Source organism: Pelophylax lessonae (assembly GCF_965119305.1).
Source record: "Pelophylax lessonae genome assembly, chromosome: 5".
Lineage (NCBI taxonomy): Eukaryota > Metazoa > Chordata > Amphibia > Anura > Ranidae > Pelophylax > Pelophylax lessonae.
Genome location: NC_138772.1, coordinates 495,895,758 through 495,919,691, shown reverse-complemented (window position 1 = coordinate 495,919,691; position 23,934 = coordinate 495,895,758). Strand labels below are relative to the sequence as shown.

At 40.8% G+C, this 23,934-nt stretch overlaps 1 protein-coding gene across 1 annotated transcript in view; it reads left to right on the top strand.

Annotated features, from left to right (window-relative positions):
* The window catches only part of RSPO2 (R-spondin 2), a 193,974-nt gene that overhangs the window by 56,654 nt on the left and 113,386 nt on the right, over positions 1–23,934 (top strand). The window lies entirely within an intron of this gene.

Genomic DNA, 23,934 nt, shown 5'->3' with positions numbered 1-23,934 from the left:
AGGACAATAGAGTTACCAGTTCATCTTTCCACCCCCCCCCCCTTTTTTTATTTTTTAATACAGATGTATCTGATCAGATATACAAGAGCCATGGATAATTCAATTTCAGTTGGTATCCTATGAGTATATAATCCAGACCCTGTGTAATGCATGTGTATGGCATTAAGGCTGTGAAAAGGTTTTACGAGGGCAATATTTCAATATGGAACTGAGCTTAAAGTAGAACTATAGGCAAAACATATTTTTTTTTTCATTTTTGGATAGAGCAAGGGAGGTCTAGAACCCCAGTCAGATTTCTTTTTTTTTTTTTCACGATCTGTGTCCCATTGTGGAAATTTCCCTTCACATCCCATCCCATAACCAAACAGGAAGTGTGAGGAAATCCCTGCAAATTAAGGGAATTTCTTCGGGACCCCCCCAGGCACTAGAACTGGTGTCCCCATTGGAAGATTCCCTTCTGTTATTTTTCTGGGTACAACCCAAATTTTGGAATTTTCTTTACCAATAATATTGAAAATTAAACAGGATAAATAGAGCGGGTGAATTTCGAGGCACGGACCGCAATAAAAACTGACAGGTGTTCTTATCTCTCTCCACTCCTATAAGGTTTTTTTTTTTTTTCCTTTTAGTTATACTTTAAAGGAGAAGTATGGACTTCAAACTAATATCTAGTCTGATGCTGCAGCTGTCCCGTGCCAGTTCTAAGCCAGAGAACTGAGTGATCACATAGCCGCTTATCGCTCAGTTCTCCGTATGCTCGAAGCTGAGAACAGGGATTATCAGATCGGTAAGCTAGGGAGGGCATGGGAGCAGCTGGTTTCGGCTTCCAACCACACTCGGAGCTGAAGCCAGCTGGAGATCAGTCATCTGAGTGGGTCCTGACAATACTGTATGTGATCAGTTGTGACACCAGCCAGTGGAAGGCTTGAAATATTGGTCCAGAACTGATGTAACCACACTGGCAACTGTCAGTTATCACCAGTGGTGACCTACACTGTGCATGTGCCAGTAAGCAGATTGTAGATGAAAACATTGAGATTTTGATTGGGGATTCAAAGTGATTGCAAAGTCTTCTTCCTTCTTCTCTTTTTCTCTTTCAAAAATAACAAACATGGTATACTTACCAGCTCTGTGCAGTTGGTTTTGCACAGAGCAGCCCATATCCTCTTCTTGGGTCACCCTTCTGTGCTGCCGGCCCCTCCCTCCTGTTGAGTGCCCCCACAACAAGCAGCTTGCTATGGAGGCACCCGAGCCGAGTCACAGCTCACTGTGTCCATTCAGACATGGAGCTGCAGCGGGGCCCCGCCCCTTCTCTCTCCTGATTAGCTGACTGACTTTGACAGAGGCGGGAGGCAATGGCGCAGCTGCGGTGTCTCTGACAATCAGAAGGAAGATGGCCAATTCACTCGTGGACATCGCTGGACAGAGATGGGGCTCAGGTTGGTATTAGGGGTGCTGGGGAGGCTGCTACACACAGAAGGCTTTTTATCTCAATGCATTAAGATAAAAAAAACCTTCTGACTTTACAACTCCTTTAACCACTTCTGGACCGGGAGGTTTTACCCCCTTAATGACCAGGCCATTTTTTGTGATTCAGCACTGCGTTACTTTAACTGACAATTACGGGGTTGTGTGACGCTGTACCCAAATTGATGTCCTTTCCCCCCCACAAATAGAGCTTTCTTTTGGTGGTATTTAATCAACTCAATAATAAAATAAATAATAAAAATAAAAATTTAAAAAGCAAATTTTTTCATTTTAGGCCAATTTTATATTTTGCCACATATTTTTGGTAAAAAAAAAACCCCCAATAAGTGTATGATTGGTTTGTGCAAAAGTTATCGCGTCTACAAACTAGGGGAAAGATTTGTCGTTTTTTTTTTTTTTTTTTTTTTTACCTGGACTGCGACATTGCAGCAGACAAATCGGACACCTAACTGACATTTTTGACACACTGGGGGGGGAACAGTGACATTACTACAGTAATAAGTGCTAAAATTTGCACTGTTACTGTACTAATGACACTGGCAGGGAAGGGGTTAACAAATCGGGGCGATCAAAGGTTTAAATGTGTCCCTAGGAAGTGCTTTCTAACTGTGCGGGGAGGGGATGGGCTTTATGCGTAAACAAACCTGCTTTCCTAAATAGGAGGAACACAGGATCCCTGTGTTCATAACTGACAGAACAGCGGTCTGCCGTGTTTACAAAGGCAGACCGCCGTTCTGTCTCCATGAGGAGCGATTGCAGCCGCCGGACCCACTGATCGGCTTCCTGTGTGGCGAATAGGCATGCGCGCACCCCCACTAGCAGTCCCGCAAAGCGACGTACAGGTTTGTCATCTCGCGGGACAGAACCGACCTGCTGCAGTAAAACTGCGACGGGCGGTCGTGAAGTGGTTTGATTCCCCTCTAACTTGTATCTTTTGGGAAATGGGTGGATTTAGTTCCACTTTAAAAGACACAAAGCTCAAAAAATTGGCTCTGCTTCCTCCACATGTGCTGTTTGGAAACCTACTGATGGGAGAAGCAGACAGAACGGACTAATGCTCCGTACACACAATCTGAAATTTGGACGACAGATTGTTAGACTTTTTTCGCTTGCTAGTCGCAAGTAGAAATTGAATGGGTTACTAAAGATAAGAAAATTTCTCGTACAGCTGAATAAAAATTTGGAAGTGAAGTAATGTGTTGTAGCGTGTTTATATTGTATTTTTGGGCGACAACTACTGATTAAACGAAAATCGTACGATCTGGTATCGTACGAGGAAAAGTTTTGTGCTTCCACCATCGGATAATTTTAGATGAGCTGCTGAGATCAGCTATCGAAAGCAGTGTACGAACAATCAGAATATCAAACGATCGATTCAAAAGTCGTATTTTTTTTTTTTTGTACGATTTTTGGATCGTGTGTACAGATCATATAGCTGGCTGTTCAAGGCTCCATCTTCGACTGATTGCTGCTGCATTAGAAAAATCGAATGAGCTGGGTAGAAAATTGTTGGCGGAGCAGCAACTACATTTTATCAGATGCAGTCACTGTTCGGGTCTTCTGCCAGCCGCAGGGGCTGGCTGTCTGATACGAATAGCCAGCAGTTCTCCACTCACACTCATTTCTTTGAAGAAATCCACATGTGCATGGCCTGGGTTAGCAGTTTGTAGAGAATTCAGATGGATGGCACAGATGCTGTGCACCTAGAGCTGTTCTGATGTAAATTACAGCCAAGAGTGGTGGATAGGTTTTAATGGAAAGTGTCAGTGCAAATAGGACCTGTAGGTAGCTCGATTGGCAGAGGTGCCCGATGTGGTTGTTCAAAGGATAGGCACAAATCGTCTGCTTTACTGAAACATCCAATTGCTTTATTTCACCAAATAAAAAGTATTTTATGGCTTTAAACACTTTGGAAGGTTTACCCCTTCATGAGTAGTGTATAAAAAGTATACCGCACTAAAAATGATGACCTGCAGCCATCAAAAAACGAAAGACCATTCGTAACAACCAATAATAAAAGTAATGCAGCGCTGGTATTAAGTGTACCATAATTAATAAATAAAGATAGCCAGACATTCAATATGTGCAAAAATTGTGCAAAATTGGCTATTTTGCCTGGATCAAACCCTGCAGCGAAGCCTTGCGGCTTCACGGGCAGGTCCCCACTGCGCATGCACGAAGCGCGCTCCGCATTCCTACTGGCTCGGCAGCGGAGGAGGGGGCCAAGCTTCCGAGGGACGGTGCCGTATCCCAGAAGTGGGGAAGGGTACCTGTCAAAAACAGGGACCCCCTCTCCCCTGAAAGGTGCCGAATGTGGCACCGGAGGGGGGGAGGAAACAAAAGATAGGACATTGCAATGGTACTGTGGCGGAGTGGCGTGAGGAGACAAGCAGTATGTATTGGGGCTAATCAGATACTCATCCCTAGGCCAGGGAGAGGTAAAAAGGCATTCTTAGACTGAGCTTCGGTGTGAGGTCAAATCATTTGAGGTGAGAACCCAACTAGAGGGGGGGGGGGGGGGGACACTCATCTTGGTGGAACATGGATGTGTTCATTTAACTGCACTAAAGGAGAAGGAAGAGTGAGCACCCTGTACAACACGGATGTCGGTGGCGAGGAGGATCATCACAATATATTTACATAAAATTTGCATAGTTGTAGATTTCTTTAAAAAAAAAAAAAAAAAAGTATTTGATTATATCACAAGTATTCACATGTTACCTCTAGTATAGCACACTTGCCACAATTGAGGTTCTTACAGTTGTTATCATTTATTTATATATTTTTTTGATATATATATATATATATATATATAATTATTTAGCGTAGCACTAAAGTTTTGTTTTAATATGGCACTATACACTTCAGAATGAGATGGTGATTAGTGCTTGCAGCTGGCTTGATTGAAGTAGTATTGGTCGTAGTAGCTCGAAGGAACCTTTTTGATATTTGCATTTTTACTTATTGGCCACTAGGTGGAATATAGAGCTTGTGGCAGTGATGTCATCTAGGTGGGTCACATGTAGCTGTGATAGGTTTTACCTTCAGGGTCCGAGAGCCTCCATTTGTGCATTTTGGGGCACAGCCCCAATGTCTAAATGGATTTGCTTTATCTGTTCTGCTCCTTCACTGTCCATTGAGCAGGCTGCAGGCAGGGAGGTGACCCCCCTGTATTCCCTTCCTCTAACAGAAAAAGTGGTGTCACCCTCCTGGCAGATGTATGGTGGCAGGCCACAGTTACACACGTGAACCGTGCTATCTGCTGAAGGATTTGTATTTCAACTGTTGGTTTTAGCTTTTTGTCTGGAGTTCAACTTTTAAAATAACAAACCATTACAGGTAATTGGGTTTAGCACAGTTTAAGCATCTTTTCAGGGAACACACAGTATGTGTACTTAGTGGAAGTTACAATTTAACGAAAATTTCCTGAATTTAAAACTTTTCTTATATGCTGTACATTTCTTATATAAATGTACATTGTAACACTTGTAAACATATTTTTTTTTTTTTTGGCAAAGTTTTTTTTAATTCTAAAATCTAAAAGGTTTCCAGTCTTCCAGAGTGAAGGAGCTAAGAAAATAAAGACCCCGAGTGTATTACATATATTTTAAGTTTATCTTAATTTCCATTATAGACAGAAATGTACGACAGCGCTCTAATAGCTGACAGATGTTTGGGCTTCACTTTGGGCAAACTTTCCAGTAACGTAAAATTCAGGTTTTGGAATTCTGTATATATAAAAAAAAAATCCATAACATTTCACAAATCATTTCATTTTATTCAAAGAGAGTAATCGAAGCCATGTAACTAATGGCTCGCATTCAATCCAACATTAGCATAGTTTTGCAATGATGAAAATCGCTGTGTAGAATTGAAACCTTCCAGTTGTAAGTATGAATTTTGTTTGGGGCACTGGGGTCAAACCGGCACAGGCTGTGTGTGTGCTCCCCCCCCCCCCCCCACCAAGAAAAAAAAAAATTCATAAGCAAATGTAACCACTTGCTTAACCACTTCTGGACCGGAAGGTTTTACCCCCTTAATGACCATTATTGATTGGTTTGCTCAAGCTATCGCGTCTACAAGCTAGGGGATAGATTTATGTCATTTGTATTTATTTTATTTTGTTTTTTACTAGTAATGGCGGTGATCAATGATTTTTAGCAGGACGGCGACATTGTGGCAGATAGATCGGACACCTAACTGACACTTTTGAGGGGAACCAGTGACATTACTACAGTAATCCGTGCTAAAAATATGCACTGTTACTCTACTAATGACACTGGCAGGGAAGGGGTTAACACCAGGGGCAATCAAAGGTTTAGTGTGTCCCTAGGGGATGCTTTCTAACTGTGTGGGGGTTGTACTTACTAGATGAACGTAGAGATCTGTGTTCCTAAATAGTAGGAACACAGGATCCCTGTGCTTATCCCTGACAGAACGACAGTCTGCCTTGTTTACATAGGCAGACCGCAGTTCTGTCTCTATGGGGAGCGATTGAGGATGGCCGGTGGACATCGTGTCCGCCAGACCCGCTGATTGGCTCCCCCTCTGGTCAATTAGCATGCGCTGGCTATTATACCAAACGACGTACAGGTACGTTGTTTCACGTAATACAGCCGACCTGCCTCAGTAAAAGTGCAGCTGCTGGTTGGCAAGTGGTTAATGGGCACTTACACCCCCTTCCTGCCCAGGCCAGTTTTTAGATTTTAGCCCTGTTGTACTTTGACTATTGGACGGTCATGCAACACTGAACCCAGACAAGTGTTTGTTTTTTTTTTGTTTAGTTTTTTTCTTTTCATTTTTTCAAGACCGAGCGCTTTCTTTTGGTGGTATTTAATAGCTACTGGGTTTATTTTTTGCAAAACAAGAAAATGTTGAAATAAAACATTTTTCTTTAGTCTGTCATAAAATTTTGTAAAGAAGTAATTTTTCTCCTTCACTGATGAGTAGACATGTGCAGAAGGGAAACATGTGTTTAGTTTCCGATCGATTTGTTATGTTACTAACTTCGTTTTGTTAGTTTCGTAATAAGTTTTTTGTTTCATTTATTCATTTTCTAACAAATTCCAAATTTTCAGAATGATTCGAATTTGGATTGGTAGAAACATTGACTGATTCTAATTCTGTGTGAAGAATAGCTGGCTGTTGAGGAGCGGGCTGGGAAGTTGGCTGTCGCGTCCTATAACTGGTGACTAATAACTGGTGACTAATAAGTGGTCAGCGGTCTTCCCTGCTCAGAGTTGAAATGTAAACATAAGATTGCGAGCAATAGAAAATTCTGAAAAAAAAAAAAACAGCCAAAATGTAAATTAAAAACCGCTTGGGGGCCCCCCCAAAATCTTTACCAGACCCTTATCCAGGCATTCAGCCCAGCAGATCAGGAAAGGAACCAGGCATTCAGCCCAGCAGGTCAGGAAAGGAAGAAGGGGGGACAAGTGGGTGCCCCCCCTTGTAAAGCATACTAGGCGACATGCCCTAAACATGGGGGGGGGATGCTTTGGGGCTTGGGGCACTCTGGGCCCCCCCACACCAAAGCACCTTGTCCCCATATCTGCGGGCAGGGGGCTTATCGGAATCTGGAAGCACCCTTTAACAAGGTGGCCCCCAGATCCTGCCCCCCCCCCCCCAATGTGAGTGCATGGGGCTCAGAGTACCACTACCCATGCACCAAAAAAGTTTAAAAAGTGAATAAAGACACTACACACGTTTTTTACAAGTCCTTTATTAAAAAAATCAAAAACCAAAAACAAGGTCCCCTGATGTAGATTCATCATCAATCACGATGCCCGCTGCATCGCTTGCTCTGAAAAAAGAAAAAAAACCTACACACCCTTCCTTTTCTCGCCTGCCAGGCTGCATACTCTGATAAGGGTCTGGTATGATTTTAGGGGCAACACCACAAAATTTTGGAAAACAAATAAATGAAACTAAATTAAACAAAATTTCAATGACATTTTTTTTACGATTTTCATTTGGAGGAGATTCGGATACATCAGAATCTCTGAATAACCAAAAATGTGTCCAGGCCGAAACGAATTGCACATGTCTACTGATGAGGAGGCACTAAAATGCAGCACTGATGGGTGGCACTGTTATGCAGCACTGATGGAGGCAGCACTTATGGACTCTGATGGGCGGTACTGATGGTCAGCCTCTTTACCATATATGATCAGGGATGCCCTGTGTCCCTGGAACGCAGCTCACCACCGACCGCTGATTGCTGCTGCGGCCACGCATGCGTGGTGAACATTCCTCACAAAATGAGCGCTGCTGACTTTTTAAGAAACGCATGGTTACCAGCCAATAATGTTTTAAGTTTAGCTAAACTTTTTGGATAGAGTGGAAAGGAATTGCAGCACCGGCCAGTTCTTTATTGCAGTCTGGGCCTCTATTAGGGAGATTCATCCTCTTCATTTGTCCTGCTTACCATTATCCTTGTAAGTAAAAGAAAATCCCGAATTTTGGGTTGTCCCCAGAAAAGTGATAGAGGGGAAATCTTTCAATCTTCCCTAATTTGCAGGGATTACCTCTCATTTCCGATTTTGGCTATGGGACAGGAAGTTTAGATACATTTCCCCAATGGGACAAAGAGGGAAAAAATAAACCTTACAGGGGTAATACCTTTTGCTGTACTCCACCAATCAGAGGAAGTCTTTTATTCATTGATAAAAATACAAGGTTTTTCTTAAAAGGTGGAGAAGCACTCGGGTCAACTCTATTTAGTTTCAGCAGCTGATGGGAATATATTGTATGCCGCTAACACAACATCAATGTGTAATGGAAATAGTTTGTCTGGGCCTGCTTGTCCCAAACAGACTATTTAAAGTGAACTGAAAGCTGCAATCCTATTTTAAGCATGGTCTTCCATGCATCTGATTCTTTTCAGGTCTTCTGATCTTTCCTGCTGCCATCTTGCTTTCGGAAGTCGGCTGATATTTCCTGATCACTCACAGGCAGCCCCATGCAGATGCATGAAACCACAGATTGCTGAAAGACTGGTCCTGCAACCATCCAGGGTTGTATTCCAAGAGACTGGGGGGGGGGGGGGGGGCGAGGAAGTGGGTAGGACAGAGGAAGTGGGTGTGGATACCGCTTCACATAAATCTATACAACATATATTTCTAAGAGAATTGTAAAATTAAGGTTGTGATCTTTCCTTTTTTGTCAATCATGTGAAATATAAAATCCTAACCAATTAGACCACCTTCACTGGATGCAGAAATAAAGTGAGGTGCAGAGAGATGAGGCCAGCCCAAAGCAGACATGCGTATCCACAAATCAATGAGTGTGGGGACATTTGTATATGTCTGCAGCTCATGACCACTACTTGTGTGACTCAACTTGGGAGGCCGAAGATGCACACTTGTGTTCAGTACTTCTCTTATCTCTAAATCGCGCCAGGAAAAAGGGGAGAACTGCAAACCTTTTGATCTGAAAGGCAAACTACAACACCAACTAGCCCTTTTCATGGTAGGGTTAAAGAAAGTGTAAAGTGTGTCATGTTGGCATTGGTATTGGCAGAGATGTATAGTAACTAAGTAGAACTACTTCACTACTGTACTTAAGTACCGAAAGGCGGTATCTGTACTTTCCTAGAGTAGAATTTTTTTTCTTCTACTTTTACTTCACTACATTTTTTCAATGATTTCAATACTTCTACTCCGATATTTTTTTTTTTTTTTTTTTGTGCTGCATATTTACTCGTTACAATTATAAAAATGACCACTGCCAGAACAGTAGATGGCAGGTTTCATGAAGCTCAAAACATGTGTATTATCAGCGCATACGGAAATAAAAGCTACTGTATGTATAAATAAAAGCTGCATTTGAAATAATAAACAATATGATGTTCAATTTTTTTACTTCTTTCTTTAATAACTACATAACACAGTACTTGTACTTTTTACTTTCATTACTAGAGTAGCAAAATTTAAAAAAAAACTACTTGCAATACTTAAGTACAAAAAATGTTGAATACTTTAGTACTTCTACTCAAGTCACTTTTTGATCGAGCACTTCCACTTCTACTCAAGTATGGATTTCGAGTACTTTATACAACTCTGGGTATTGGTGGACATAGTAAAAGGTGGTTGTTCCTAGAGGGCATGGTTTATTGGTCTATGTTTTAACTACTTTCAGCATCAGCCTCCCTTTGTGTCTCACGGTATTTGGTCTTGTGACATCTTATAGCTGCAAAGGAAGCCCTGAACTGGAAGGTAGTTATGTAATGCTCGGCATGTGTCACTGACTGCAGGTCTCTGACCAAAGTCTGAATGGTGAAGTATCTTCACTCAGGGCCACCAGCCTTACCTATCTTATTAGTGCTGGCCCAGGTGGAAAATGACAGGCTAGGTATCCTAGCTGAAAAATTCTGTGTGTGCAATATTGAGCAATTCCAGCATCAACCGTGCTGATTATATCTTCCTAGTGGACCCTGAACAGTCCAAACCTTGAACGCGAAGGCAAGATTATACAACGGTTATCCTAATGCATTATCACACTGTAGGATCTGCTGCCTAAAGTTATGACCTTTTTTTTCTTTTTTAATTTTTTTTTTTTACATGTAGCCACCTCGTGGATAACTCCATGTGTGTGAAATGGGCGATTCTCATTACTTACATATTTCTTTTGCTTTAAAGTACTTACAATCGATTGATTAGGAGCTAGACCGGTCATAGCACCTACCAACCACTTATTCTTGGCAAATTTATAGGAAGAGTATTGCTTTAGAACATAAGATTGCTGATCCTAGTATGTGTATGTGAGACAGGTACATGTTACCAGTATGGTAGTTGTTTTACATCTCTGCATCTTGAAATGTTTAAGTGTTTAATTGGAAAAGTGTGTTTAAAGCCTATGTAACTCTTTGTTACTACATTTATGTTCATGTTTCTCCATGTTGTTGGATGTTCTGGATTGTTACACTTGAGCAGCAGCCAGTATTTCTGTCCGAAAATCAAAGGACATGACTCCATCTTTTTTTACTTCTGTTGGCTTATTATTTATACTACTTTTAATGGGTTGCTGGTCTTGCAGAGTTTGCCTTTTTTGATCAATACAGTTGTACTAAAAAGTTTGCATACCCTGGCAGAAATCTAGAAATGTTGGCATTGATATTTGAAAATATGACCATGCCAAAACTTTTTTTTTTTTTTAATTTTAAGGATAGTAATCACAAAGCCATTTATTATCACATCGCTTTTTTGGCTTCTTTTTTGATCACAATGATAACCAAAGTCACCCAAATGGCCCTGAACAAAAGTTTCCATCCCCTGGAATGTTTGGCCTTGGCACAGACACACAAGGAGATGAACATAGGTAAAATGGCAATTAAATGTTAATTTTCCACTTCTGTGGTTTTTTAAATTGCAACTAGTGTTAGTGTATAAATAGTCAATGAGTTTAAGACCCCGTTCAGACTGCGGCAACATGACTTGGTGGGGCGACCTGTGAAGTCGCAGTGCACAGCGTGCACCTCAGCGCGACTTGCATGGACTTCATATAATTGAAGTCAATGCAAGTCGCCTCCAGGCCGCCCCAAAGTAGTACAGGACCCTTTTCTAAGTCGGAGCGACTTGTGTCGCTCCTATTAGAACGGGTCCTGTACTATTCAATGGCGGGCGACAGACCCCGACTTGTCAGGCGACCAAGTCGCCTGACAAGTCGCACTAGTGTGAATGGAGTCTAACACTCATGTGGATGCACTAAGCAGGCTAGATACTGAGCCATGGGGAGCAGAAACGAAGTGTATAAAGACCTGCATAACAAGATAATGTAACTTATAAAAGATGGAAAAGTATAAAAGATATGGCAGTACTGTTCAATCACTTAAGAAGTGGAAGTCTCTGTGATCTCTTGATACCAAGCCAAGGTCTGGTAGACCAAGAGAGTGCAGCCACAAGACTTGTTCAGGATACAAAGAAAAACCCACAAGTAACCTCAACAGAAATACAGGCTGCTCTGGAAAGAGACAGTGTGGTTGTTTCAAGTAGCACAATACGATACTTCCAAAAAAAATGAGCTGCATTATGGAGTTGCCGGAAAGAAGCCCTTACTGCATCAATGCCACAAAAAAGCCTTGATACAATATTCCTGACAACACCTTGACATGCCATATACAAACCTTAGGACAGCGCCAATCATAACTTAGAATGCAACCTAACAAATAACTGCAGCCCTTTTTTTTACATGTGGTAAAAACCACAAATCAATGAAACAAAAAAAAGTAGCCACTGTTACACATTATTAATAATCATCAGTGGTCCTCACCATGCCTGTGAACATGCAAAAACTAATGTAAAAATTACTCATATTACTCATACAATCATATACCATGAACTAAAAATACCATATACCTAACAAAACAAAATTGTTTTCTTATAAACACTCGTGCCAAAATAATATCTCAATTGTGTATAAAATGTGAATACTAAGCATATACAGTGACCCTAAGCACACGGCCATGGTGACCCTTCCAGTGGCTACAGTAGAAAAGGGTGAAGGTTATGGATTGGGTGAAGGTTATGGATTGGCCATCACAATCTCCTGACCTTAATATCAATTCACTCTGGGGAGATATCAAATGTGCGGTTCGAGCAAGATGACCAAAGACTTTGCCTGAAACCCATAGAAAGGAAAATAAATGTTTTGCCTGCTCACTCCTGGTTTTTTTGTTTTTAAATCTACAAAAAAGTGAATTTTTTTAAAGGAGAACTTATCCTTCTTTTTTATTTTTTATTTTTTTTTAATGAAACTTTATTTAGCAACTGAGAAGCAGTACAGGATTATACAACCGTACAGCTATAGATTTTCAACATATAGAAAGAAAAATAACAAAGGGGATAACGAAAAGGTAAAGGTGGGGTTGAGGTCAGAACTCCATGACCTCTCTAGGGGAGAGGGGTCCTCTTAGTCGTACCAGTATACAGGGCTATATAGGAAAAAGTTGTGAAGGCTGACGATGCGTCCGAGTTTTTCGAAGTTGAAGATAAGTAGAGTGACCATTTGTTAAAGCCCTGTGGGGAGGGAGGGGAGTTAAAGTCTGTGTTGATATAATCAAGTTTAAGGAGAAGCGCTAGCTCCCTTCGTACATGTGTAACAGAAGGGACGATCCAATGAGACAAAATAACTCTCCTAGCTACCAGTAGGCTTGTAAGGATCTAAAGTTGAGGCGTGGCGGAGGGAGCACCAGACCAAATCTGTAGGCGTTTTTCCCAGTTTCCAAAGATTAGAAGTAGAGGGTCTTTAGGGAGTTGGCATAGAGTGATAACATTGATGAAGGACAGAACTTGTGCAGTAGAGATGGTCGGTCAGCAGAACATAAAGGGCATTTGCTGGTTTTAGGATTTGTTTTGTCAGACAGGAAGGGGATATGAGCACGGTTGAGGATTTTCAACTGGGTTTCCTTTCAAACTTCGCTGGGGGTAAGACGGAGGGTGGACCGGTATGAACTTATCCTTTTTAATGTTCCCAGTCAGTTCCCCACACTAAGGGAAAGTTTAATCCATGCTCCATATTCGGACAGCTAGTAAAATGTACAGACCAGGCTACCATTGATAACTCTTTATAATTGAGAACCAATATGCGTGGTTTGTGATCATGTAATCATCATGACAGCTCCTACATGATCACATGAGGTTTGTTCGTAAACAAACCTCTTAAAGAATCTAGCGATCAAGATACTACTTTCTGTATGTGGCACACACCAAAAATACTAATGTAAAAAATGTATGCTCCTTTTTTTTTTTTTTTTTTTTTTTTAGCCAATAGTAAAATAAATCAGAGCAGGGAATTTTAATTTACTAAAATATCTACCAAGTGTTTCAAGTTAAAGCGTTCGGGCCCTTTCACCACTCCACTTCATTCAGCAGTGGATTAATGAGCAGATCCCCTGCTAAATTGGAGCTGAATGGGACAGATGTAAATTTTTTATTTTACATCCGTACCTATTCAGCTTGTGTCCACATTTACACAGCGGACAAGGGTTGACTCATGACGGCTTCATGGGCACCAAGATCCATCAAGCTGCCTCCTGATCCATCACTAGTCTGTTTTACATTAGCCTGCCCATAGACCCACATGGAGCTTCTGATCAGGTCCGCCTAAAAAATAGATGGGCATACTGGATCAGAAGGTACGTGCAAAAGGGACTTTTTTATGACCTATCTACATACATATACAAATTTAATCTAACATTTTTCTAGTCCAGTTTAGAACATAAACACAACCGCTTGCTTGAACCTTTGTACTTCTACTATTGTTTACAGAACAGCCCTAAAAGTCTCCATAAAGCAAGTAAATGAGCATTTTATAGCAATTTACTGATACAATGCAGAAGGCTTTAACTACAAAAATGTTTAACCATTTAAACAGTCTGTATTGGTCACATTATCTTGTTCAGCCTTGTTACAATCAAAGTAACACATCTGTTGCGTGCACCGACATAGCAGACTCTGCACCTTATCATTGGGAACACAATGCAGGCTTTTTATCCCTATAATGGAGTAAATTGCAGCTTCCATTATGTCGTATAATAGGGTCATTCAAAATTTTACCACAAGAAAAGAGCAGCTAACCAATTCCAGCTGGAATCTCTCAAACTTGGTTTAGGGAATCAGGGGAAAAAAAAAAAAAGTTGCCATTGCACAAAATAGTTAGCCGAGGCAAAGCAACTGTGAGCTGTTCTGGTGAGGATTTTATAGACTGCCTCAGCACAGACTGCCTTATTAATGAACTTGAATGGACTTGAAGACTCTAGTCAAAGTTGAAGCAAAGTTCTAGGCAAACCACTAAACAGCTGAAATGCTTATATGGAAGTGGTTTTATCTGCCAAAGCATTTTTGTGTTCCCGTTTGTTCAATCCAAAGATATACACTGCTCTCCCAGATAAGAGCCAGACTAGTGACTTGAACTTTCTCCTCCTAAGGTCAGGTTTTCTCCTTGCTTCCAGCCCGGGAGTAGATGCAAATCCCTTTATGACCTAACATATTCTTTAAAATAGCTGATTGAAGGACTTTCTAGGATAAGTGGATGTACCATCCGGCTGCATTGGATAAAGGTACAGAGCCACTTGGAGCTACTCTATAAAATGTTGTGGACCACCAATGATTGTGGGATTGTTTTGGGGTAGGGGCTTCTAAGTGACCCTGATCATCCTTAATTGTGGAGTTGTTGCATATAATTGCTTTCCAAAAAGGGGTTTATATGGGAGGTTATTGTATTGTCCTGGAATTTATCTTTGATATGTTTTGACACATTTTTTTCTGTCTGGGTCCTATGAGGCCTCAAAACATGGATAGAGGAACATAGTTGGGCACTCTTCTGAAAATTGGTTTTGTTGAGCCCACAATAAACAGCCATCATGGAATGCTGGCTTTTGTTTTAAATATTTATTTTTTTATTAAATGAGCTATAATAGTGTTACAGGTAGCTATGTACTTGCCAACCGTGGCATTGAAGGTCAGGTGCTGGCTGGGTTATGTATAGGTTTTTATTGCAATCTGGTAAGATTCACCCTCACTATTTGTCCTGGTGACAATTGCCGGAGGGACACCAAATGCTAGGTTTTATGGTTATTGCGGTTACAGGAGGTAAAGAGAAATCTTTTCTGTGTCGGTGACCGCTATTCCAGGCCTCTATTTGTAAATGCCTGAATCTCCACCTGTTTTGGTAAGAAACCAGATTTTTTTACATTACATTTTTTAATTTTAATGCTTCCTATTTTGGCTTTAGCAGGTCCTTGGTTTAAATAAATTGCCAGCGTTCTTGTCTCTAAACATTTAGATCTACAATGTTAGTTGCATCAAAAAAGATTGTGTGGGAAATTAACTGACGCTAGACGTTGAAGATCCCAACTGTTTCAGCCTGCTCTCAGGTTCGGGTCTCTGTGCACACCTGTAACTCAGCTAAATGTAACTTCTGAGAATTCAAATCCACTTTGTTGTAATTTTATTGACCCAATATCCTAGGCAATCCAAAGTAAAACAAAAAAAATGCTCAAGATGTCACTTGCAACTATTATTCAAGCTGCACACTTTATCAAGCTGATGAACTAGGTTTATACATGAAATGGTCATAGCTGGTAACTTTCTCAGTTCATTGGATCAATAACCTCTGTGATAAGTGTTGTTGTTTTTTTTTTTTTTTTTTTTTTTTTTTTGTATAATGGCTAATATTTAGGAGTCCCAGAATAAAATGTACAGTTTGTAAAGCCATTTACAAGAGCCCTTTTTTTTTTTTTCAAGCACCTAGGCTTATTTTACACTGGAAGTCAACTGATCCACCCACACATTCTTAGTGGGTGAAGCAGATGGGAGAGACCCTCACATTAAAGCAATGTATTTATTAGCACAGGGCAAATTTGAAAAGCTATGGGCTCCAGGGTTGGATACCCCTATTGATTTAACTGCCAGAATTATATTATTTGAGGTTGTCTATACCTGGGACTTGGATTAATGTGTGATGAACCATAACATACTTGAGCTATTTTGATACTGTGTCTGAATGTCCCTACATGCTTGGTGAGCAGTGCTATGCCATTCTCTTAGGAGTGTGTTCTCTCAATAAAATCTACAGTATCTCACAAAAAGGAGTACACCCCCCCCCCCCCTCACATTTTGTAAATATTTTATTAGATCTTTTCATGTGACAACACTGAAGAAATGACTCTTTGCTACAATGTAAAGCAGAGTGTACAGTTTGTATAACAGTGTAAATTTGCTGTTCCCTCGAAATAACTCAGGAACACAGCCATTAATGTCTAAACCGCTGGCAACAAAAGTGAGTACACCCCTAAGTGAAAATGTGCAATTTGGGGCCAATTAGCCATTTTCCCTCCCTGGTGTCATGTGACTCATTAGTGTTACAAGGTCTCAGGTGTGAATGGGGGGCAGGTGAGTTAAATTTGGGGTTATCACTCTCTCATACTGGTCACTGGAAGTTCAACATGGCACCTCATGGCAAAGAACTCTCTGAGGATCTGAAAAAAAAAAAGAATTGTTACTCTACATAAAGATGGCATAGGCTATAAGAAAATTGCCAAGACCCTGAAACTGAGCTGCAGCACGATGGCCAAGACCATAAAGCGATTTAACAGGACCGATTCCACTCAGAACAGCCTTGACCAAAGAAGTTGAGTGCGCATGCTCCGCTTCATATGCAGAGGTTGTCTTTGGGAAATAGACGTATGAGTGCTGCCAGCATTGCTACAGAGGTTGAAGGGGTGGGGGGTCAGCCTGTCAGTGCTCAGACCATACGTCGCACACTGCATCAAATTGGTCTGCATGGCTGTTGTCCCAGAAGGAAGCCCCTTCTAAAGATGTTGCACAAGAGAGCCCGCAATCAGTTTGCTGAAGGCAAGTAGACTATGCACATGGCTTACTGGAACCATGTCCAGTGATCTGATGGGACCAAGATAAACTTATTTGGTTCAGATGGTGTCAAGCATGTGTGGTGGCAATCAGGTGAGGAGTACAAAGACAAGTGTGTCTTGCCTACAGTCAAGCATGGTGGTGGGAGTGTCATGGTCTGGGGCTGCATAAGTGCTGCCAGCACCGGGGAGCTACAGTTCATTGAGGGAACCATGAATGCCAACGTGTACTGTGACATACTAAAGCATGATCCTCTCCCTTCCGAGACTGGGCCGCAGGGCAGTATTCCAAAATAACGGCCCCAAACACATCTCCAAGACAACCACTGCCTTGCTAATGAAGCTGAGGGTTAAGGTGATGGACTGGCTAAGCATGTCTCCCGACCTAAACCCTATTGAGCATCTGTGGGGCATCCTCAAATGGAAGGTGGAGGAGCGCAAGGTCTCTAACATCCACCAGCTCTGTGATGTCATGGAGGAGTGGAAGAGGACTCCAGTGGCAACCTGTGAAGCTCTGGTGAACTCCATGCCCAAGAGGGTTAGGGCAGTGCTGAAAAATAATGGTGGCCACACAAAATATTGGCACTTTGGGCCAAATTTGAACATTTTGACTTAGAGGTGTACTCAATCTTGTTGCCATCGATTTAGACATTAATGGCTGTGTGTCGAGTTATTTTGAGGGGACTGCAAATTTCCACTGTTATACAAGCTGTACACTCACTACTTTACATTGTATCAAAGTGTAATTTCTTCAGTGTTGTCACATGAAGAGTTATAATATATTTGCAAAAATATGAGAGGTGTACTCAGTTTTGTGAGATACTCCAAGCTTTTTTTTTTCCAAACTAATTTTATTGAGAAAAAAAAAGAATGCAATACAGAAATGTATAAAAACAGTAAATGTACATCTATCTTACAATTGGCAACAATCCACATCAAGGAAACGTACATAAAAGTAAGGACAGTGCAAATGATAATTGAATGTCTGACAACAGACTCAAAGAGCGATCACGTAATAGAGCAAGATTCGGGCATAGTACCATTCCCGTTCATCCCACCGGGCCAGGGGTATGGGCATCATGCAAGTACAATATTCATGGCAGTACTTGGAATTGGAGTGGAGCCTTGTTCTGGGATACTCTAGCTTTTTGAGAAGTGTTTTTTTTTTTTGTGAACCCTACGAATTGAACTTCTATTTTTATCCATTTTGGTCTACCATGAAAAGTGTTTGAATCTATTAAAAACAAAACAGATGGCCCTGACAGAAATCTAGTAAGCTTGTAGCTAACTGTACAGGCTGCCTCTGCTGCAACTGAAATCTCCAGCAAATTTAACAGCCCTGCCAAGTTCTCCTCTGTGGACTACAGAACACTCCCTCCTTTTGACATGGAGATGCACTAAGGTTACAACACTGCTTCTCTATAGATACAGTAAAGCAAGTATAATGAGCCAAACGAAATACATCTAAGGACTGGTAGGATGCAATAGAATTTTTAGCTTTTACTTACTCCCTAAACCACATTACTCCTTGAAATATACTGACTGGACCCTTCCATCAGTCGCCTTTTTCTCTGTTTTTCACCCACCTATCTCCCCCCCCCCCGCCCCCGTCTTCCTTTTTTCTCTTCTACCCTTCTCTATAGGTTTTTTTCCCCCCTGTTTTCATCCTTGGAAAAGTGGCAGTAGACAACGTCTTACTCAGGACTCTTACCAGGGTTCTTACTGTCTGGTATGACATCCAATGTCTCATTCCCTCAAATCCTACTTGGGCATTTGGCCTTTTCTCAATTTTTTTTCTTTTTCACCCCCTTGGATTTCCTATGCGAGGCCGTCCGAGAGGATCCTTGAGCCCACCATCAACATTTGCCTTTATTGCATTCGTCTATGGTAGTTTAGATTGTATTATTTGAATTTCTTTTTGTGACACGTACTACATTCAGCATTTTATGCTGAAGCTGTACCAATACTGAGCTTTGTATTTTATACGTGCCACACTTTTCAGTAAAATTTGTATTCTGTAAACCTTGCTTTTTAAGTGTAGATACAGTTTAGGTTCATATTACAGCTGATATTTCAGTTATGAATGGATGTTGGTAAGTTGAATTATTCAACCGCTTGATACATATCTCAGGGTTTCTGGTGTTGACATCTCCTGATTCCACTCTTTGGCTATATTTGTTTTATTGTATGGAAAAGGCAGTTTGGATTTGAATGAAACTACCTTGGTTGGGTTTTTACAATTTTGAAGGATTGGGGGGAAGCCAGTGACTTCAAAATACCATAGTTTATCTAAAACAAGAAAATCTCTTTTTGAATGGATTTGGCCTTTTAAAAAAACGTCAGCAAAAACGTTGTTTAATAAACTTAGCTTTTTTTAGTTTTTATGGTCTGTTTTAGGATCAGGGCCGCACATCAAAGCCATACGGTTTGTACCCTTCTTGAACCTTAAGGCTCTAGTTTAGCTCTAAACACTAAAATTATTTGCATTCTTGTCTTAACGTTTTATTGCCAGAAATTGACACACATCCAAAGAGAGCCAAAAATGTCTTAAAAGTTTTAACAAGTCATTTCAATGGAAGGAAGGCTGATTATTTTTTGAAGTGTGAAGCTTCAGGGCCAGCAGCACTCTACTGTAACTAATGAAAGCTTCCAGCACAATTGAAACCCACTTAAGTGGCCTTTTTAAAGGCTGTCTAGTTTAACTTGACTATATTACACTTGCAGGCTCTAATTTGCTAAGATTTATTATTATCCAACTCTGAACACAAGTAACTGTCAAAGTTCAAAGCATATCTAACTTTAGTAATGATATGAAAAGTAGGGTTCGTGACTTGTGATGTAATGGGGCTGTAACGTTTGTTCTTCAATTCTTCAGAGGGTCAACTACAGTAAAGCAGCCAGAATCCGAGATATAGCCAGGAATTTTGTTTCCTAGGATGAGGGTGTTTACTTATTTTTTACTATCACTCCCCACCTAAATTGAATACATTTTTTTTGAATCTCACTTGACAGTCTTGCCATAGTACTGATATAAATAATACTTAAGCCCATTGCTGCTTTTGGCATATAAAGCGCACTAGATCCTATTTGTGTATGTGACCCTAGTTGGGCAATTATGATAACCATTTGGTGTTAACGTGGAAATCAAATCAAACCACTAAATATCAATATATAATATACCATACAAGTTTTGCTTGCTAAAGGATTCCTATTCTGTCATCCAGTTCTGAGCTCTGCACAGCTCTGTTAGGCCTCTTTCACACGGGCGTTCCGTTTGTCCGTTTTTCATCCCATCCATTTGCGGATGAAAAACGGACATAATGCATGTCTATGTAAATACGGATGTCAGCGGATGATCATCCGCTGACATCCGTTTTTCATCCGTTCCGTTCCGTTCAGTTCAGTTTTTTTTGAACGGAAGAGAACCCTATTTTTTCTTCCGTTCAAAAAATGGAACGGACGCAAAAACGGATGTCAGTGGTGTCATCCGCTGACATCTGTATTTACATAGACATGCATTATGTCCGTTTTTCATCCGCAAACGGATGGGATGAAAAACTGACATATGGACCGGATGACACAAGTGTCATCCGTGTCCGTTCAAAAAAAAAAAAAAGGACCTGATCGGGACAAAAAACGGAACGCCCGTGTGAAAGAGGCCTTACACCACACAGCTCCTTCCATTTAGGGAAGAGACGAGAATTTTATTTGCTGTAGTTAAGAAACACTTGCAGGTCCCCTCCTCACTCCAGCCCGTGATTGGACAAGGGAAGAAGCAGCACACTGATTATCACAGAGAGAGGGCTTGATGCCCATTGGGATGTTTGGGCGATCCTGCACTAGGATGCTGGTTAAGGATACAGCAATGGCCCCAAAATCTGGGGAAATCATTCTGGCAGAGGTGCTAATGTGGGAAGGACAAACCTGGAGGACTAAAGGCCTAGTACACACTACTAGTTTTTTTTTTCGTTCAACCCAGCAGGCTGAATGGAAAAAAAACTGACCACTCAGGTCAGAGCCGCTGTACAATCAATCCGATATTAGTACAGCGATCTCCGCTACTGTTCTATTGTATTAGCGCACCTTTTTGGGTCATGACCATTTGGCTGGCTTTTGTTGGACCGGCCGCAGTACACATGGGCCAAATGTCGCCAAAAAATCTGGCTGCATTGGGGCTTTATTCTTCAAATAAGTGCTTATTGATCAACAGACAGTCTTGCCTGGTAAGCCCCATTTCTTTAGGTTTCTTATTTTCCTTTTTGTTTTTAATTACATTTGACCTTTTAAAGAAGTACTCCATCATCCCCCAATGTGTTTTTTTTCCCCTCTTACTTGTAGTGCTACTTTCTCTTTAAAGTATCATTTAACCTGCACAGCGAATCCAGCATTGTCCGGGTGTGATCCACTGCTCACGTACCATACAGCAGGTCCCAAAACTCCATCTTGGTCCTCTTCAGCTGGGTGCCTTGTCTGGGTACAGCCACTAGTTTTGATCACCTGGGAGTCCCCAAGGAATTTTTGATTTACAGGGACTAGGACTATGGGAAATTAAGTGAAAGGAAATATATGTAATGGGACACAGATGGCTAAATTTTGTTCTAATTTTAAGTATCAAGTACATTTTAATTCATTTTTGGGTTTGCATCCCACCAGAGGCAGTTGCTGAGGTTTCTAATAGTTTTTTATTTTTAGTATTTTGTTACCTCAGATTTAATTTATTAAAATGGCAGAAATGCTCTTCCAGAGGGTCTGGGAAGCTGTTGCGGCTATTCACCCTGCAATGCTTGTTTTCAGCCATACTTTAATCAGGCAGAACGTCTAGGAAGGCAGCTGAGCCTACATAAGTGAAACGCAGATATGCCTGACTTTATAGGCATACAAAAGTATTTTATCCAGATATAGTGGGGGGGGGAGAGAGAGCTAAAACTCCTGTAACCTCTTCTTTTTTTTTTTTTTTTTGCTTTTAATGTCCCATTGGTTTTCTCATTGAAACATTTCCCATCTATGTCCTATTCTGGTGACAAGTCAAGTCAAATTTTGGATCTCCCATCCTTTTCTGTCCCTGTGACAATGGCCTTCGGGACAAACCTGTTATAAACATTATTGGATTGACCTTGATTATTTATTTATTTATTTTATATATATATATATATATATATATATATATATATATATATATATATATATATATATATATATATATATATATATATATAATATTTAATTATATCCGCCAAAGGTTAAAAAAAAAAAAAAAAAAAAAGACTTGATGGGCCACTTGTTTTTTCCTGTTTTTCTGTTTGTATCTATGACAAATAGATCCAGACAGCAATAAAAAAAACTAAACTAAAAAATAAACCTAAAGAGGTTTCATACTTGAATTTAAAAACTGGATTAACACACATTGAAAAGATTATTCACATTAAAGTGATCTTTCTTTAAGCGTACGTAAAAAACATTACAAAGACCACAGTTCCCCTTTAGGCTGGTCACACTTGCATGTATATTAAAATAGTCTGTTTTGCTTTTCTTTTTTAATGTATTTTTATATAAAACAGACATTTTTCTAGAGCAAAACCATTGAATAAAAGGTTGTTTACATTTCCTTTGCTCTTTACACATTTTACTTTCTGCACACGCATTCCATATTTTATGGCTGTGAAGTGTTTATATGTGTAAATAATAAAGAAAAGGTTTTCTTCCCATGATTTCTAATAGAACTTTGGCAATCCTTGGTATTCTTCCATTGTAGTATAATTGTTATTGTGTAATAAAGACTCTGTTCTAGGAGTCACCAGCAGAGGTGTTTTTTTTTTGTTTCCAAATATAGCAATTTCATTGACGAGAGAAAGTTCGTTCTTTATTTGCAAAAGTACCTGATCGCGTGTGTGGACAGATCTGCATGCAACATTTTTGCCAATCGGCGTGGATACAAAGTCTGCATTTCCATGTGTATTGCACTGTGAATTTTAGGAATCCCATTAAAGCAAATGAGAACCCTCCCCTTGTAAAGCCACCCTCTTAAGCTTAAAATCAAAATGAAAGGCAAAACATTTGTGTATAGATATAAAAACCTATATAAATACTTTTTTTTTTTTTTTTCCCTTTGTTGTCAGCTGCCTAAGGAGCTCAGGGAGGAAAAACTGCAGCAAACTGAACTTCCTAGTGAATGGTGGTGTGGTGTGGGGAGGGGTGTTGTCAAGACAAGTCTGATCATTGATTGATCGAACTTCTGCTCCCCTAGGTGAGTGGGAGCAAGCACCTGTCAAAACTAGGTACCCGCTCACTAAAAAGAAAAAAGCGTTTACAATGAGGGGGGGAAGATGAGCAGAACTTTTCTATTCAGGTGTAATTCCACTTTAACATATTCTTTGCATTAAGGCAAAAAATGCCCCACTACCTGTCCTACCCTTCCCCATCCCTAAACACTGACCCCTCTCGTGCTCCAGCGTGGTCTTGGCTGCAGCACTGCTCCTCTTTTTCTGGTCTCAGGAAACAGACACTGTGTGCCAAACGCTCCTGCTGTTGTCAGTCAAATCTCTTGGTGGAGGTACCAGGGGCAGGGCTTACTAGCGCTGGGTGTGTCTAAAGACATACACAGCCCAGCTTGGGAGTGCACGTGCAAGGGTGCCTTCTTAGCACCTGGCTTGCTAAAGTGTTTTTTTAATTTTTTTATTATTCAATTTTATTCCCATCGTAATAGATTTTTTATTTTATTCTTTGAATACGGTCTTTTAATGATTATAAAGATCGAGCGGGGTTTGTAGTAACTGTCATTTGATTTGTCATATCCCGGCCTATATTGTGTGGGTTGTGCTATTTTGGGGTGGAGTACATATCCATCCTCCTCTCGCTGCGATTGTGGGGACGGTCTGTTGGGGCTGCCGTCGGATTGGATAGGTCCATCCTCTGGTTGGATGGCTTTCCCCACCTTTCCGGATCCGGTAGTTGCGCGCCTCACCGCCCGGATGGTGAGACGGGTGGAAGTCGTCACCATCCGGACGGGCGGAAGTGATGTCACGCGGTGGAACGCATGGCAGTTCCGGGATGAGCGGCGTGCTTTCCACCGCCGTTCCGCC